The sequence below is a fragment of the Falco punctatus genome, assembly GCF_963210335.1.
Source record: "Falco punctatus genome assembly, chromosome: 6".
In the NCBI taxonomy this organism is placed as follows: domain Eukaryota; kingdom Metazoa; phylum Chordata; class Aves; order Falconiformes; family Falconidae; genus Falco; species Falco punctatus.
In genome coordinates this window covers 48,444,720-48,462,785 of record NC_137585.1, presented here as the reverse complement: position 1 = coordinate 48,462,785, position 18,066 = coordinate 48,444,720, and the positions used below count along the sequence as shown (strand labels likewise).

General features: G+C 34.1%; 2 protein-coding genes across 9 annotated transcripts in view; one reads left to right on the top strand and one right to left on the bottom strand.

Moving 5' to 3' along the window:
* IMMP2L (inner mitochondrial membrane peptidase subunit 2) overlaps nt 1-18,066 on the bottom strand; it is a 483,477-nt gene that overhangs the window by 258,955 nt on the left and 206,456 nt on the right. The window lies entirely within an intron of this gene.
* The window catches only part of LRRN3 (leucine rich repeat neuronal 3), a 48,572-nt gene that overhangs the window by 15,423 nt on the left and 15,083 nt on the right, over nt 1-18,066 (top strand). The gene's annotated exons all lie outside the window — the stretch shown is intronic.

The following is an 18,066-nucleotide window of genomic DNA, read 5'->3' as shown; positions in this document are numbered from 1 at the left end:
GCCATTCCTGAACACACCTGAAGGAAAACGCTGTCATTCTTTAGCTTTTGAAGTCTGGAAGAGGCCTTTCTGTCCACCAGAGATCCCCAGCCCAGGTCCTAGAGACAGATCTTTTTCTGAGCAGTCAGTGCAGGAATCAAGCCAGGACTCCTAGTTTAGAGGTCAAGATAGGAATCAAGCTTTTTTAAAAATCTTCAGCTTTTTTCCCCATCTCCCAGTGCATTTTTTTCTGGTTTCTACATGAACATGTTTTTGGATAGAACAGAGGAAAAGACTTTGTTAAATCTTGACTCCTCATTCGAAATAAATGATTGTGCCCTTCAGATAATAAAAATATTTCTAAATTTGTACCTGAAACAGAATAATCAAAACTTAAAAAGTCCTCATATTTAAATAAGCATTTGTATGTTTGAATATTCTTCCTGCTAGCTATTTTCACAAGCTCTAACCAGTAAATGCTGCTCTGCCTATGTTATTTGTCTGCGGATTTCTTTGATACCATCACGTGCCTTGGGAAAAAATACAAAAACTGAGGAACAGCTCAACAGAAGAAAACAACCCCAGATACATTTTTGTGCAGTTATCAGGAATGGGGATTTTGGAAAACTTAGAAAGAATGGCATTTGGCTAAAACTGCAAATGACAGTATTAGATAGACAAGAAAAACAACAGCACTTGTAGGAGTCCTGAACAGGTTAGAAGTTGTGAACAGGTCTAGTAGCAGCAACCTCTTGGATTGGGAGGGTAAGCTAACAGAGGCTAATTCTGTATTTAGGCTTCGGGAAGAACTCAAACTAAAAGTGCCTCAGACATTAATGAAGGCTTATGAAATGTCTGTGAACTGGACTAAGAGAAACAGATTAATTTCATACATACCACATATACCTAAGTATGTTGGGCAGTCCAAATGTTAAAAGCTCACACTTCCCTTTGGAAGCACATATACTTTAAAAAAATATTACAGACATACAAAAATAAACACAATACATTCAGGTGCAATGCTATGCTAGTCTAAAATAAAAAAACACACACAAATGATTAGATTCTTACAACTTAAAATAATTTACCTTTAGTAATACAAAAAATAAATTATTCTTTTGATGCTTGGTTTAATCAGACTACAGAAACAGAATAGCAGGGAACATATAAACAGACTTTTTTTGCATTCCCTTGGGGCACAATATAGAGTAATCAATTGTAAATTAATTGGGGAAAATTTATTTTGCATAGCATAGGGAGGCAAAACATTAATTCAGAATCATTTGCTTAATGGCATTTCTAATATGTTATGCATGTATTCAGCCTAGTTCTTTATAGTGAGATGCAAAACAATTACCAGGGATGTAAATACCAATAAACCACAATCTACATCTCTATTAAAAAAAGTAAAACTAGACCAAAATACTAGATAATCTACAACTTCTACCAAGGAATACTCAGAGTAGTTATTTGAGTGTATCAAATCCTTCATCAATTAATGAGAATTAATAATGATTTTATTACATTTAGGCACACTCGGTACAGATATGCAAAGCCACTCGATAGCACAGAGGTTGCATGTTGTACAATCTATCTGTATGTAAGCATTCAGGTCGGTGCTAGCTCTCCATGTTACTTCTTTAGTTCTTATACAGACTTAATACCTGCTCTAAGTACACATTCAATAGAAACCAATACTGGTTTTTAATGATATAAATATATACGTCTAAAAATTGTCCTCTTTAAACAAAATCCTGCTTGTGGTTTGGCTTGTATTGGTATAAATAGATAAGCAGATAAAAGAAATATATGAAAAATATGAGAGAGATAGATAGAGGGAAAGAAATTTTTAAAAAGCCACTCTATGGTTAAAGTCCCAAACTACATGTCTTCAAGGGAAAGCACAAGCACATGAAGCAATAAAAGAAAAATCTGTATAAAAATAACAAGCATTTTGCATTTTATTGGCCTTAACAAAACTAATTTTAATTGATGACTTACTGAATATGAGATTCAATAAATGCCATTCTTGCTCTGATTAAATGTCAAGGCCATAGACGTGTTGTTTCAAAGTGAGTGAGCATTAATTTGGTGTGTATAATGAACCTTCCGGATGATTTATCTGCCCAATACTTTTCTATTCTTCACAATCTGGTGTCTTAAACTGTAGCTTCTTTATTATTATATGTTTTGGCTTAATAAAATTTCATTTTTATTTTTAACAACAGAAGCAAACAGATGCAAACCTAACCTGATTGTTACTAGATCTCTGTTGGTAGGCAGAGAGGAAGAAGCAGTCAAGAAATCTTATTGCTTATATGAAAAAGAGTAGCTTGTGATGATTTTTTATTTTCATATCATAAATGAGATTTGAGAACACCATATTTGAGTTCCTGTCCTCAAACCCACCATTTCCAGAGCCAGAGGCATTCTAGGTCAATGTGGTTATCTTAGAAAGATAAGGTTTTTGTGACTCTGTACAAGTCTAAGCTCCAGAGGCACTCTAGGTCCATGTGGTTATCTTAGAAAATGAAGCTCATCGCCACACTATTCTATAATCTATGCCTAACAAGACATAATTGAGCCCTTAGGAATTAATAGACTTCTCTAAGTGGCATAAAAAGCATCTCTCAGCAGAAAAAAACCCACTGTGCACTGGGCCATTCTGCTCAAGTTCCTTGCACATAGGAATTCAAGAAATATTTTACAAGTATTTCTAGAAGTATTTCTAGTATTTTTAGAACTTACCTCTGTAATATCAGAAGGTAAACCTGAGAAAAAAATGCAGAAAATATTTGCAAAGGTTACTGAGATATTCTGAAGGGTATTTCATGACATATTTGCATCCTTTTTGCTTTTCAAATTTGTTTGTAGACTAAATCTCTGTTCACACAAAATGCTGTGCAAAATGAATTTGGGGTCTATTACTTGAAATTGTCAGCTGCAAAGCAAATTCTGGTTTGGATTCAACAAAGTTTATGAGTGACAGTTTATGAAAAGTGAATCATTCACTCAGTAGCTCCAACAGCTAGTATCACACAGACCAAACAGTAGAGTATCAAACAACAAATATGAATTATTGTATTTATTTAAATGGGTTAAATGCGGAAAAAAACCCGTCATCTTAAAAAGAACATGCAGTTAAATTCTGTATCCTGGAACTAGTAAGTGAAATCTAATACACGACAGCACACTGCAGAAAGTAGGAAGCATTGATAACCCAAACAGACATGAAGCTTAGGCTAGAACCTCAGATCTTTCAAAGTATGTGTGATAAAAGCTGACCTCTTGTAGTGGGTTGATGACATGCTAATTGCTGGTTTCACTTGTCTCTTTTGGGCCTACAGAAGACTGAGAAGTCTGATTCTTACCACATGGGTCCCCAAACAGCCATTAGACAAATAGGCTTAGCCTGAGCAAGAAAAAAAAGAGGCCTCACAGGACAACGCAATATTTCTTTTTTTTTTTAATGAGAAGTGCTGGAATTCACTGAGCAGAGCAGAAGTAGAACTAAGTTAACATCAATTCAGTTTTACTTCTAACTCAGATAACTTCCAAAGATGGTGAGCAAGAGAATAACAAAACAGCAGGAAAACCTACCTTTCTCTCTCCCCTCATCTTAGTCTCTCCTGTCTGCCTCTAGCAGACAAAAATGTTATAACTGTATCTATAGCTTTCAGAAGAAACAAACCTTTTAATTTATAATAAAATTTTCACTTTGATTGTTCCCAGAATTCTAGCCATCAAGGAGGAAGTTAACCAATATCTTATAAATCCACAGCTATTTTACAAAGCTAAGTTGCAATGGAGATGACCAAATAAAAAAAAAAAAACCAAAACAAAAAGAATATAAAGTTTACAGTCACACTGAAAAGTTTGATAAATTTTATTACCAAATTCTTTTCTTTCAAACTCTGGAGCTGAGTGGCAGGAAGACTATGACATATAGGAAGACATATCAGCATTCCCCAAATCAGGACATGCAGGGCTGCAAGATATGTATGGATCTACCTGAAGTTGACTTCCAATCAATAAGTATTCTGAGTATTTTCCAGTCGCAAAATTAAACAAGACCACAATAAACTTCAACTGGATTCTAACACATGTCCAAACTGCAGAATGGTCTATCTGTATCATCATTTTCTACAGTCAATCTCTGTAACATTATTTTTAAATCTACTGACAATGTCTACTTTATGGAGAAATAGATGTGGTATTGCAACAAGTGTCAGTGTCCACACTGGCATATTGTCACATCAGACAGAAGTCACTGAAATCTGATGATAATAATTTTGAGCATAGAAAAGGACATGTAATGAAGACTGTATTACAACTGTTGCTTTAAAAGTATGTTGCCAGATATAACCAAATAATTATATTTGTCTGGTACCTATTAGTAAACAACCCTGTAAGATTCTTTCTACAACATGCAGAATGGAAGCCTAACACTTCTAAACATTAAAATATCAAACTAGTACATATAAGCTCTGGAATTAGCATTTTATTTTTCAGTGAAACAAATTCTGTTTCATGTTTCTTAGCTATTGTTATTTTTAAAAGAGAAAGCAACTAAAACCATAGTGAAAAGTTCTTCAAGAGTGATTTTTATAACAAAAATATGATAGCCTCAGTAGCAGTAACACAAGAATGAGCCTGTTCCAAAACGATCTGCCTAATTACCAAACTAATGAAGGCTAATCATTTCAAACCTTAATAACAGCTTGAAAAATACGTTATTTCACAATTAAGCAAATGAAGCAGAAAGATATTTTTTTCCTAGAATGTGTGGATTTAAATTTCCATTAGATTTCAAGGATCATATCTGTATATAATCTACTATTTTATCTATACAATAAAGCAAAAAATATCAAAACAAACCTTCAACCTTCCCATTCACCAAAAAAAGTCTGTTCTTTTACATTCTGTAAAAAGTTCAGAGGAGAGAAACGCTGCCTCTCTAACAGTGCTAGAAATTGAGTTCATGTATAGGGAGAAGTAATCAATAGGAGCCTTTCTGCTTTAACAGAAAGGAATTCTTACTTCTCTGACACACAGGGGACATCCTATAGCAATTCCTGAAAGAATTAAACCCCTGAAAATAGCTTGGAAGACCAGAAAGAGAAACAAATGAAACTCATCAAGACTCTTTTACCTTAACGTTTTCTAGGTTATCAGTTTGGAAGGTACACCATACTAAAATGAGATTATTCAGCCTAAGGAGAAAAAAAGAAAGAAAACCCCATCCTCCAAAAAAACTGAAAAAAACACCAAAACTATGAGTGCTTATCAGCTGAGTATAGTTAATAGCTAACATTTGATCTGCAAACATTAAGTGAGCAGTGCCAATACCGAAAACATCCTCGATACTGTGCTATTTATTAGATCATCACCCTGGACAGCAATCATAAGGAAAAGGATTCACAATCCTGCTGGAGATACATTCAGAAGATCTGTTAACTCTCAACATAACAACAATCCATTTCAAAGCAGGAATTCCCTTGACAAAACAGTTTGTTAATAAACCAAGCTACTAATAACACAACCGGCTCAGCCTGTTGTGAAACCTTTTTTGGACTGGCACAGGTCATTACATGACTATTTTCAAAGTTCTACCAAGCTTTCCTTTATCTCCATCACTATGTAACAGCAGTCTTCCATTTTTATTTCTTTCAAGGTAATGCCAGGTTTTTGTAACTAAATATCTATGTCCCCACCTGCAGTAGATTCTCCATCTTTCATTAAAATGTTAGACTAGTGAATATTGGTCTTCTGTGTCCACATGACTCTCTAAGCCTCAAGGACATTAAAAGGGCATTTAGACATCCTGACTGTATAGAGAACTCATCTCAATTCTTCAGTACTTTGTTCCAAGATAGTATTTTATTAACTAACTAAAAATGTTCTAAGTGTTTTAAAAGTTGATACTTGATGATTAATTATTTGTAGAAAAAGTGCAACTAACCAGCAAGTTTATTTGTAACTTATCAGTCATTCGATTCTAATGTTTAACACCAAGATGGGAAATACAATGAAACTAAAACGCAATTTTCAAGCCAAACATTTTTATGGCCTTTAGGGTGTTCTTCTTACTGCCTGCCATGCAAGTCTTGATCATTTCTAAAAGCCTGCTCCTGAAGGACAGCCAAACAAAGCTATTTCACCACATAACTGCTGTAAGTTCCTACTCATTACTTCTCAAACTTTCAAATGCTGCTTCACCTTTCCTGCATGTGGCTCACTTTCTCTCTTGAATGACAGGGGACAGAAAAGAGCACTCTACCACCTTCAGGGAAATTTTTTCAAGACTTTTCAAGTTCTCAGCCATTCAAATGTGTTGCTTTGCCTATTCATTTAATTCCAGAAAGTTCTCAACCTTTAACCAACTGAAAGTTACTGGATGGCACTGGAGCTTCAGAATTGGAATTCCAGGAGTACATCACAGTAGTTCTCCACAAGCAGTAGTGGAAACTGAACCTGATTGGTCAGGGTTTGAAAATATCGGAATTACAATGCTCACACTGTTCTGGATTCCCTGTTCCAAATGATAAAAGTTAAATCTTAATTTACTGTCAAAATTTGCATTTCCCACATACAGTAGGATACCATGATATGGACAGTTTAAAGCATACTAAAACAAGCTTAACAACTAGTCTGGATGTTGAACTTCAAATGCTTTCCATGCTTTGTTTTCTTTGTATTAAGAATGTTAAAGCAATTTAAGGTGACATTTCCATGCTCATTAACAGAGGACACAGAGTCATTTGCAAGGAGACAGACAGGTGGTTTATAATTTCCACCATTATAATATTGAACAAGGTGACAACTATTGCCTGAAGGAAGGATAATTATACTATAAGAGAATCTAAACTATATAATCAGTTCACCTTTATAAGATCTGGCAGAAAAAGCTACACCACAAAGCGAAATTATCCTCGTTTACCTGTTTAAATTGCAGTTAACCAAATTAATCCTCAATGCCCTTTTATTGGTATTGGTTTGTGTATTGCATTAGTTAACCCTATCATGAATTGGCTACTTGCCTTCAAAAGTATCTGTGCTATGTATTGCACACTACTGCAAGAAAGTAGACCTACTTGCATTTTTAGAGAAATACCTTGTCACTTGAATTTCTGTTTTGAGATGGTGCATGAAATGCTCTTGAGACGCTGTCTGCCTGGGTTTAATCTACTACCTGAGGAAGGGCCAGAGGTAAATCAACCCTTCCACATGTCAGAGAGTTCATATGTGTCCCCTGCTTTAAACTCTTCTGTGTTACATGTGTACTTTTCTTCTCTGACCTACAGCAATGTGTACAGCTTTAAATTGTGCAAATTACCTGGATGATTTCAAAGAGAGGCAACCTTGGTATCCCAACTGCTTTTGTTTTTTGTGGGAACTTTCAAAAAGAGGCAGCTTTGGTATCCCAACCGCTTTTGTTTTTTGTGGGAACTTTCAAAAAGAGGCAGCTTTGGTATCCCAACCGCTTTTGTTTTTTGTGGGAACAGTGGAAAATTCTAAAACTCCAAAAGCAATTTCTGAAGAGATTACTGAAATAACCATATCCCTCAAATAAAAAAAAGAAAAAGAAAAAAAAAAAAGGACATCATTCTATCCTTGTTTTACTTCCTTCTATTACATTATGGGATATAGAATTTATGGTATGCATCCAAGAAATTTTATTTTCTTCAAATGCTTCACAAGCATTTGCATAGGACACAAAGTGTTCTTCCATTATGTCCATTATGTTTGCCTGTTAAATTTCTCCATACATACTCCTAGTTATTTTCCATATGTGCTTGTATGCATTTTCCATTAGCTCTAGTTAGTTTCCATACATACTCCTAGTTAACTAGGGAGAAATTTTATTGATTCAATGAAGCCCGGCAGCAATATGATAGGACAATTCCTGAGAATATTTTTAAGAACTAGAATAACATTTTTGCAATTAAATCTTCATATGACCCTTCTTAGTTGACATACTTTCTTAGGAATTATCATCTGCATACACGGAGAGAAACAACTCCAGGTTTTTTCAACATATATAACTACTTCTCATCTACCTGTAAATGATATAACACTATATTTAATATTTGTACAAATAAACATTTCTACACTGTTGTCAAAAAATCTAAAATTGTTTTACAGAGGAAGCAACATTCTTTTTCCTAGTTTACTTTCAGAAAATCTATCATAATTTTCCTCATACTAACCAATTCCGCCCTAATTCCAACTTATTTTACTGAACCTGGGTGACCAGAATCATATACAGCATTTAATGAGAGTTCTTATCTGTAGCTGATAAATGAAACTAATGGGGTTTGGCACATGCTAGGTTCATACTTGCTGTTTCACAGGCATTCTAGTGCCAGTGATCCTCCTATAAGCAAGCAAGTATACCATGGGTTTTTTTCTTCTTATTTCTGATGTCTTCAAACTTTGAAGCAGAAATTACTACTAGACCCTGAAAGCATAATTCATCATTTCACACTATTGAAAAGTCACACTATTGAATTATCTATCTTTTTTTACTTATTCAAATTGTTTTACTGCTGGAAAAGCATTGTCTGAAAGCAGAAAGGCTGAAGTCAGACTTAAAAATAAATGTCCTATAATAAAAAAAGCTGTTTGCTTCAACTTAACATTATCATTATTACAAAATTATACCTAATCCGTCTTTAGGACAAACTGGAAGGACAATTTGAAATGGTTCATCTACCCCACTTCAACATCGGTGATGAACAAAACTGTTCATTCTATCATTCCATAATCACCACTAATAGGATCTTTTCAGTATCTTAATTCAAAATTACCATTTGTTCAGTTTGAAGACCCATTTTCCCATGGGAAGATGTGTTTCATTGCACAAATACATCTCTGTATCTCTAACAGCCTTCTGTGAGGTAGTTTTCCTACATGTTTTTACATGTGCACCTACAGCAGATATGTCTATCCATAGTCTTTGAATCATAAGTAGGAATCAAAACAAAAGGCAAGAGAAATTATGCTTGTCAACAAAAATCTAGTGCCAGCTTTGAGTACAGTGATCACAGTCTGGTTGATTGACTTGAATACTTGAACAGTAAATACTGGTCACAATTCTGTGGGAGATCAGAACTATTTTAACACTGCTGTCAGATTTGGCACCCAAATTGCAGAAAGGTGATGTAAAAGGATGATAGATGCTGGAGAGCTAAGGAAGAAATACAAATTCAAGAAGTGGCTATATCATGTAAATTTAATCATCAAAATAATCCTATTCAGTTACATGCTGACGAGCCAAATCATCCAACATTAAGGGACTGAGTGAATTTTTCACTTTAGACAAAATGCAAAAAAATATTTTAAAATAACAAGAAACATCAGAAGGATTAGGAAAAAATGGAGTGGGGAAGGCGGCTATGAATCTATACATGCTGGAGAGGTACAATATTTAAAAGAAACTTGCAATTTTGAATGGAAAAGAAGGACATTTGAAAGAGGATTCAGTTACTGTTCCAAGAACTCTATGATTATCCGGCTGTAGTGTCACACACAGTAGAAGGGATACTGTACTTAGCTATATGTGTTGATATTTATATATTTTTTATTTATACACTCTCTTCTGGTCTTATTTAAAAAAAACAAATCACAAACAGTAAACAAGATCAACATTTTAATATATTCATTTCTGGGGAAATAAGAAATGAACCATGATAATCCTGTAGTGCGGATTAAAGGGGTCGCAAAAGCACAAAAAGCAATAGAGGTCTAAAAATAACATTAGTTTTGCAAATTGTATCAAAAACCTTAACATACCGTTATTATTGAGATGCTAAGCTGAGCAAAAACTGTAATTAAAACTAAATACAAACTAAAATACTTTCTACAAACAGAAATGACAGTATCTCTATGAGCTCTTTAGGAGTACGCATAAATCAGTCCAACTGATACAAAACACAGCAGAAAACAGAACTTTTACTTCCTAATCTTTACAATAATATACTATTTTATGCATTGCCAGTTTTTGTATCCTGAAATTGTTTTTTCATCAATTTATTTCTCTACACTGCTGCAAGCAAGATTAAGAAAAAATTACCCATTCCTGTTGAACAATACATTGTGAACCTGGTTCCCCAGGTGGCTCAGAATGAAAGTATTCACCCAATATATTCACAATTATAAAGTTAAAGGAATTCAGCTTAATTTGGTAGGAAAATTCATGACATAGAAAATATCTCATCCACTACTGGAAACTCAAATATGAATTATTTTTTGGTTTTAGTACGAAATTTTTCCTTACTCTAATGACAAGCAATTTTTTTTTTCCCCTTCAGGGATCTCAAACTACATTTCATGTAATGTAAATATACATCAAGTACTGGTTGGGATTGTAGCAGGATGTTCCTGATGTAACTGCATTCACTAAGCCCTTTTATATATTTAGATTATTATAGTTGATAATCAATACAGTGTACACTAGAAATTATAGTTTTTAAAAATTATTATAAGGGCATTTACCTTGATATGACCATTTCCCCAAACAAATCATAAATATAGCAAAAACTAAAAGGTGAATTCACTAATTAGGAGTCTGCCATTAAATTAATTTAAATTGTCAGTCTTTAAGTCATTCAAGCCTCAATCTTTGTTATTGAAAAATTTAGAATAGGAGTTTTAGCTCCCAAAATTACCATGTTTATTATTATGCTGGTTCTTTACAGTAACCTTTTTCCCATGATAAAACAAAAAAAGATAAATTAATACAGTTCCAAGGAGAATACTATGTCCTAAGTACAGCCACTGTCTTTGTCTGTCTTTATTACAGCTACCTGAACACACCTATTTCTATGTTTTAGGCATGTTTAATATTTGCATTTTAAGAGCTCCAAAGAAAAAAAATCACAAAATTCGGATTTTGCCAACAGCTCTGCTGGATTTTGGCTCGGCTCTTTTAGTAGTCAAATGTACTACAGACCTGCAGAATCAGTATGGTAGATTTGTAGAAAATCAAGCCAAAACTGGTCTCACTCATCTTTAGTTCTGGCCATCTGCTTGAAGCATCTGGTAACAGGGTACATGCACCCACATCCAGAACGTGACTGCTCTCTTGCCAACTATGTGCCTAGGTAACTGCCAATATGTGCTTCTCCACTACTAACATGACAACTGTCAAAAAGAAGTTGAACATGTACGAACAAATCTAAATTAAACTAACACATTACTTTCCCAAGTTACAGAAATATTTTTTGACATAATTGCTTGATAATGACAATGATAAATAAGTCACACAGTGAAACTGTGTGCAGTAAATATTTCAGAAAAGGTCAAAACAATTCTAGCAATGAGTTAAATTTTTAGATAAAACCATCAGAATTATACATTCAATATCTGATTTAAGAAGAAGAATACAGTAAGAAATCAGCTCAAATTCTTTTCAAAGTTTCTTTTTGAATTTATCCAAATATATAAAATTAGTAGATGTAGTCTAACTGCCACACATTAAAAATATTAAAAGAAGATGTGGAATGCCATATTAGAAATTAGGACATAAATGACAGATTAGAACACAGATGGTAAAGAAATGTGCAACTTCCACTGAAATTCATCCTCTTGTCATGTAAGTATAAGCTTCTAACAAACATCTCTGCTCACTATAAAATGATACCTAAAAATTATTTTGTGCACTTCATACTAGGAGAAGTAGTAAAAAAAAAATAGGTAACTAATTACTGAAATTATTAACTCCTTTGCCAAGTATCATCAAACGAACTTTTTGTCTTCTTTTGCTATGACATTTGTGAAAAGGTCATGTGTATTCAATGGCCAGGAAGTGCACAATTAAAAGTTAAAAGCAGGTGAGAGAGAGATATACAGACAGAAAATCTAAAATCAAAGCCTGGACAACTAATCCAGCATCATAGTAGTAAACCACTAGACTATGGTTAGAGGAAAAGAATAAAATCAAAGATATCCAGAAACTGTCATAGCTTCTTGTTATTCTTGCCCTATCTGAATCATCAGTTGTTCCTCTTCTTATATTTAAACTTTATGGAGTAAAGCTCACAGGGTGTTTTTGCAGCAAGTTACCACTTAAGACGGTGTGATCCTCAGCCACTGCATTGGCTCTGATGCACAATGCTGCTGCTGCCACCAAATTAATAATAGCAATAAAATGATATAGCATTTCTATTAAGTGCTGTGATTATGATTGACACATACCTTACTTGACATGCAGGTGGTCCCATAGTTACCTGCTATTCCATGGTCAGTCATGGTTATGCAGTTTAAAATAAGTTAGGAAACAAGTGCTATATCTTTCCATCCTCCCACTTTTGAAGGCAGGTTTTACCAAATGTTCATTGAGTCCATTGAAAAGTTATTCTAAAATATCATATGTAATAAATGATTATATACTATATGTAAATATTCCTTTGGTTTCCATTTTAATTTTTGGTTTCATCACATCTGTTTTAAACACTGTATTTTCAAAGCTTTATGATTTATTGTATTGTAGTGTTTTCCAAAATACTGTAATGTAATTTTTGATTGATACAAGAAATAGAACTACAGTAAGTTCTTAATGCATTGTACATGGTGGTAATTCCGCTGACGTCTGTTAAATTCCATTAAGATACAGTAAACAAGAGCACAAGGATAGTAGACCAGACTCAATTAGTGAAAGAGAACGGGTAAATCTCATACAAGTCTGGTATCATAATGTTTTTCTGAATCTATCTTTATTTGTAAATTAAAGTAACCTCAAAGCACATGATGTCCGTGGATATGAAGAACTTTTAATGATGTATAAAATCTTTGGCATTCTTGTCTTTTAGTGGTCTAAGGTGCGAGAATTTACAGCCATACTAAACATTTGAAGCTTGTGGCTTTTCCTCAGGCAATGTTATTCCAAGTAAGGAGAAAAAAAAATGAAAAGGAGGTGTAACAAGTTCACAAAATAAATATAATATGCTGGAATAATTATTAAGACACTGCAAATTGCTTCTAGGGTTAAATACAAGTTGTTCTGCAATTTCCTTTACATCTTATATCTAGTGCTATTCAGAGCCAGCCTGAAGTTCAAAAAATCAATCAATTGTGCTGTATTTAAAAATTGCCCAAGGAAACAATTCTTTTTTTTATTTTGATCATAGAACAAACAAAGAAAAAATGCCTTATAAAATTATCAGAGAGATTTTAAATGTTTAAACAGGTCTGTATACTTCCCTAACAGTTTAAAAAACAAAAAAAACTCTAAGTGATGTAGCTGCTATCAAGTGAGGTATGGAATGCCTCATGCCCAATTTTTGGTTAGTGACATTTCCAGATTCCTGTCCATAGAACTTCTCAACGTGGTTATAATGACTAGAATTGAAAAGTGGCTCTTTCATTTGATGTGTTTGAAAGGTAGCTTTGTATGAACAGCTGTGTTTTCAAAATGCTTGCCACCTCTAAATTGGTCCTTGTGAAGTGAACTGTTTGCCTTATTGCCAGCAGGGCACATTGCAGTGTAGCTGCTGCATTTTTAGTTTTTATCACTGTCTTTCTAACTGCTGAAGTGGAAACGAAAGATTGCCAAAACCTGACGTGTTTCTTTTCCTTTCTGCCCACTCTGACTTGGTTCTTAGCTGTCTGTTGCTCCAGTGATGAGAAACGTTGCTCAGTTTATTCATTCACTGAATGTCTTTTCCAGCTCAAATAATGGTAATACCCTCTTGTAAACCAAGGCTCCAGCTGTCAATAGCAGTAAATGAAACAAACTTAATTAAGACATACCAATCATTGTCTACACAAGGGATAATTAGGCTGCAAAAAGTCACATACATCAGTGTGCATTTTTCTAAAAGCAAGAGATAACACATTAAAAGCAAGAGGCAGACCATATTTAGTAAGTGTGGATTGCAACAGGGATGGACTTCCAGAAGAAATTAAATAATCTGTCTACAAAGATTTAAACAGTTTTAGGACAGAAGTTTAGTATGGGAAAACAATAATAAATACTAAGCAATACTAACTTTTTAGATGCAGGCTCTGTTTAGAATTTTTAATTCCAGACATTAGGAAGCATTCCATACCATTTTATCTGGATGAGGAAATACATGTACAATCAGAGTGCACACAAAGATTTATAAATGCAGCTGAGTAAAGAATTACACTCAAAACTACGGTGCACAGCTCCTGCTGCTGCCTATGAGAAATCACTTGTCCCACAGCTTAGCTTACTGGTGGTAATTTGCTGCTGAACCTCATCTCTACAAGCTTTTCTATTGTGCATCACGATATGTACAAGTTTTAAGAATCTCTTACATCACATCAAAAATCTTGAGAGGTCACCAAAACCCACTACAAAAGAGCTAAACTAAAAAGTATTTTTGCTTAACAGATAATGCTGACTACATTATTTGAAATAACTTTTTTTTTAAGAAAGATACCTACATTTGCATGAAAACCTCTGTGTATGTAAAAGTCAGATACTTTAAATACCACTCAAAGGAACAGGCCAAATAACCTTCAGGCTCTCTTTGTCCTTCATATTAGTGCCTTTAAAACTGAACATTTGAAATGCAAAACTTTCACATAAAATCCAGATGGTACAAAGCACTTAGCTTTAAAGCACTGGAACACATTAATAAAAATTCTGAAAATCACTGTTAGTAAAAGTATTTTAATTTAGTCTTTATTTAGTGTTTTCAGTACATCTTTACTATTATCAGTACATTAATGAAGAAAGGGAATCAATGCATTCCCAAAGTTCAAAGTATCACCAAGTTAAACGCTTATTTTCCAACACATTTATCTCTGTGATGCTACATTCTTCAAGGAAACTGAACTTCAATTACAGTTTATAGCGTTGAGTGCAAGATATCAATTTACATGAGGTTTATTTTGTTACAGTAAATTGCAGCTCACGTCTCAGTTCAGAATGGTTTGTACACACCTCAAGGTTAGAAATTAATTACATAAACACAGACACACATATAATCAATACAACCAGCTGGCATAAGCAAAGTCATACGGCATAACTTGATTCTAGGTTTTGCTGTTTTCAAGAGGGACCAGAATACATCAGCAATCCGTACTTTCTTACCTTCTTTGTCAACATTATATATCAGAGTCACACAATAATATTATTATAGAGAAAATGACCAACAAAAATGTTTTGCGACTCACATGATTCTATAATTTTTTTCCTGTGCATTTCGCTACTTTGCCTCTTTTGTGTACTGTATCAAATGATGTGTAAGACAGTCATATGATTTAGTTTTAGGTTGTCCTGCAAGAAGCAGGGAGTTAGACTTGATGAACCTTTTGGGCTCCTTCCAACTTGAGATATTCTGTTCTATGATCTTGTAAGCCATCATGGATGTCCATACTACTGCAGAAATATTCTTTTATTCTACACTTGGGATAAAAGTTAATACCAAATAATTGTCATGTAAAACAATACATAGATATGCCACTATTTAAACCAAAAATCTTTCTGAAGTGAAACAATGCATTTTATAACAATGACTCTGCAGGCTGAGAGAGAGTGTAAAAATTATTCTACAATCTGTTATTCAAGGCACTCAACCCCAGCGAATATTTTACACAAGGCAGAAGCACTTTAACCGGAGAAATAAGAAAGATTTATGCTAGAACACCATATGAGCTTGAGCTGGTGGCTTATTAGCTGGAGCATTCACCAGAAAGAGAAAAGACATCAGATTAAATTATAAAGAAGAAAAAATTCAACCTGGATCTCTCGCCTCTTTTTCTTTGCTGCCTTTTGTGGAAAGAACACTCATATATATGACATTAAAATGTCTACTGGTGCCCTTGTTTTTGGCTTGAGAAACCCATAGAAGCTGAAGTATAAACTCAGGAGGAGTATAAACTCAAACCCAGGAGGATGTTGGCTCTATGTACACAAAAATGTAGTAGTTTACATGCTTTAACTGGTACAGCCCCTCAGTTACTTGGAACACACATGAAAAGTTCATCTTGGTCCGCATCCTATCTTACACAGTGGCCAAAAGCAAATGCCCAGGGAGGAGCAGAAAACCAGGTCAGCTATGTATTTATGCTTCCCTCTAATACTTTCCCACTACCTCTCTGAGCAGAATATCCCTTAGCATCACAGTGGGATCAAAATGCTGAGATTAGATATCTGCAGTAGCAGTTTGTTGAATCTCAATTAATTTAGTATTCAGGTAAGATTTTCAATGATGTTCTGATTATTAGAAGCTTACATTTTGTATTTGCCACACTTACAGATACATTTTTAATATACAATTGAAATAGAATTCCAGAAGTCAATGGGACACGCTTTAAAAAGTTCATCAAGAATACAACTCAAAAAATTCCTCCAACGGCCATCCTCCATTCTCCCTATATAGTAAACTACATCTGTGTGCTTGGCACAGCATGGCATAGAATGATTTCTACTTTAGTAAAGGGGACAGTCCTCCATATAGGTGCCACCTTCTGGTGCCAAAATTAAGAGCAAGTCATAGGCTTTAACTGTCCAATGCAAACCTTTCTTTTTCTGCAAGCCTTAAGCTCATCTCATTTCCCAGAACAAAGGAACAGATTACAATTTTACTATTTCAGTCCGTATGTGTTTGCATTTCAGTATAATGTGGGCCATTTGCAGAAAAACATATTATTAATCCTCAAAACAGCAGAATGTTTTCTGTATGTTTATCTCACACATTGTCTGTTCACTCTATTAATACACTTATATGTTAAAATAAAATATTAAATGTCCTTAAATGCATATATAACAAGCAGCCACCTCAAAGTCTTGCTAAATATACTTCAAACTGGCCCAGTGCTCATGTCACTCAACGTGGTCCAACACCTTTCCTCTGAGCTGATACGGAATGCATCTATGGTCAATATGCCTAATCCTCCTGGTCTTGGAAAGGAAACCTAAAGTCCAAATCCTTGACACTTGACATTTGCAATTCTGTCTATCTATACCAGCAACACCTCAAAAGTTATTTATCAATGTCAATAAAGCATTGATCTTGCCTTAAAGTTTGTAAACAAGGTCACTGAATTTTAACACTAGAGGCAACGTAAGAAAGGCCGTGACAGTCTTCTGAGACAAAGGCTGGTTAAAGTTAGTGTGAAGTCTATATTCTGAAGTAAATGAAGCAGTTAATGTGTACTGTTTCATATACGAAAACACAGGAACTTTTGAATTATGTGGCTTGAACAAAATGCACACCCAAAATAGGATATTATTTTTCTCCACAATAAAACTAGCACATACCAAAGATCTGGGGAGAGCACATTTGCTGCTTCAGGATGCTAAGGTTTCAGTCTTTACTATAATTTGGGACATGAAGACAATCTGAAACTTCATAGCAAATTTCAGAATCTTGCAGAACTACAAACCAAAGAAGAAATTGCTAGTGTAGATTTTTTCCTCTTCTTATCACTCTAAAGACACTTTTCTGTTATTATTGTCATTATTCCTTGCAATTCAAGTTGTTGAAGTCAAAATAAGCAAGACAGTAATTAGCCTGAATTTCCTAAGATGACAAGCTATTTATTGTGAGGTACATATTTCTTTCTAATTATCACTTTAAAGGAAAAAAAAAAAAAAAAAAACAAAAAAACAAAAAAACAAACAACCAAGTTTTGTTCCTAAACAGCAGCTACAAAAAGAATTAGAAAACGATGAAACTTATGGATTGTCAGTTTTTTTATATTTCTGTATAAATATCTCAGGCTTGCCTAAGAATGTCATCATTAGGAATGTGTATTAATCCAGCCATTCCATTTTCCTTTGATTACACATAAATTATATTCTTTATATTTATAAACTTCACATTCAAAAGTTAAATATTCATGCTCTGTAGGATTTTTCTCAGTGTTTACATTTTCAAAGCCAACAGACCTCAGTTTGCTTCTACTGATAACTGAAAGAAAAAAATAAAGTATTTTAAAGGATCACAAAATATATAGAAAAACCTCACTGATGTATTTTGTGTTAGACTTTGTGGATCTTTATCTTTCTGTAGAGCAATGCTCCACTGGATGTATGACAAGCTACAAGTCTAAAGATATATTACTATATTAACTTCATTTATGCTATCTGGATACCACTACAATACTCTA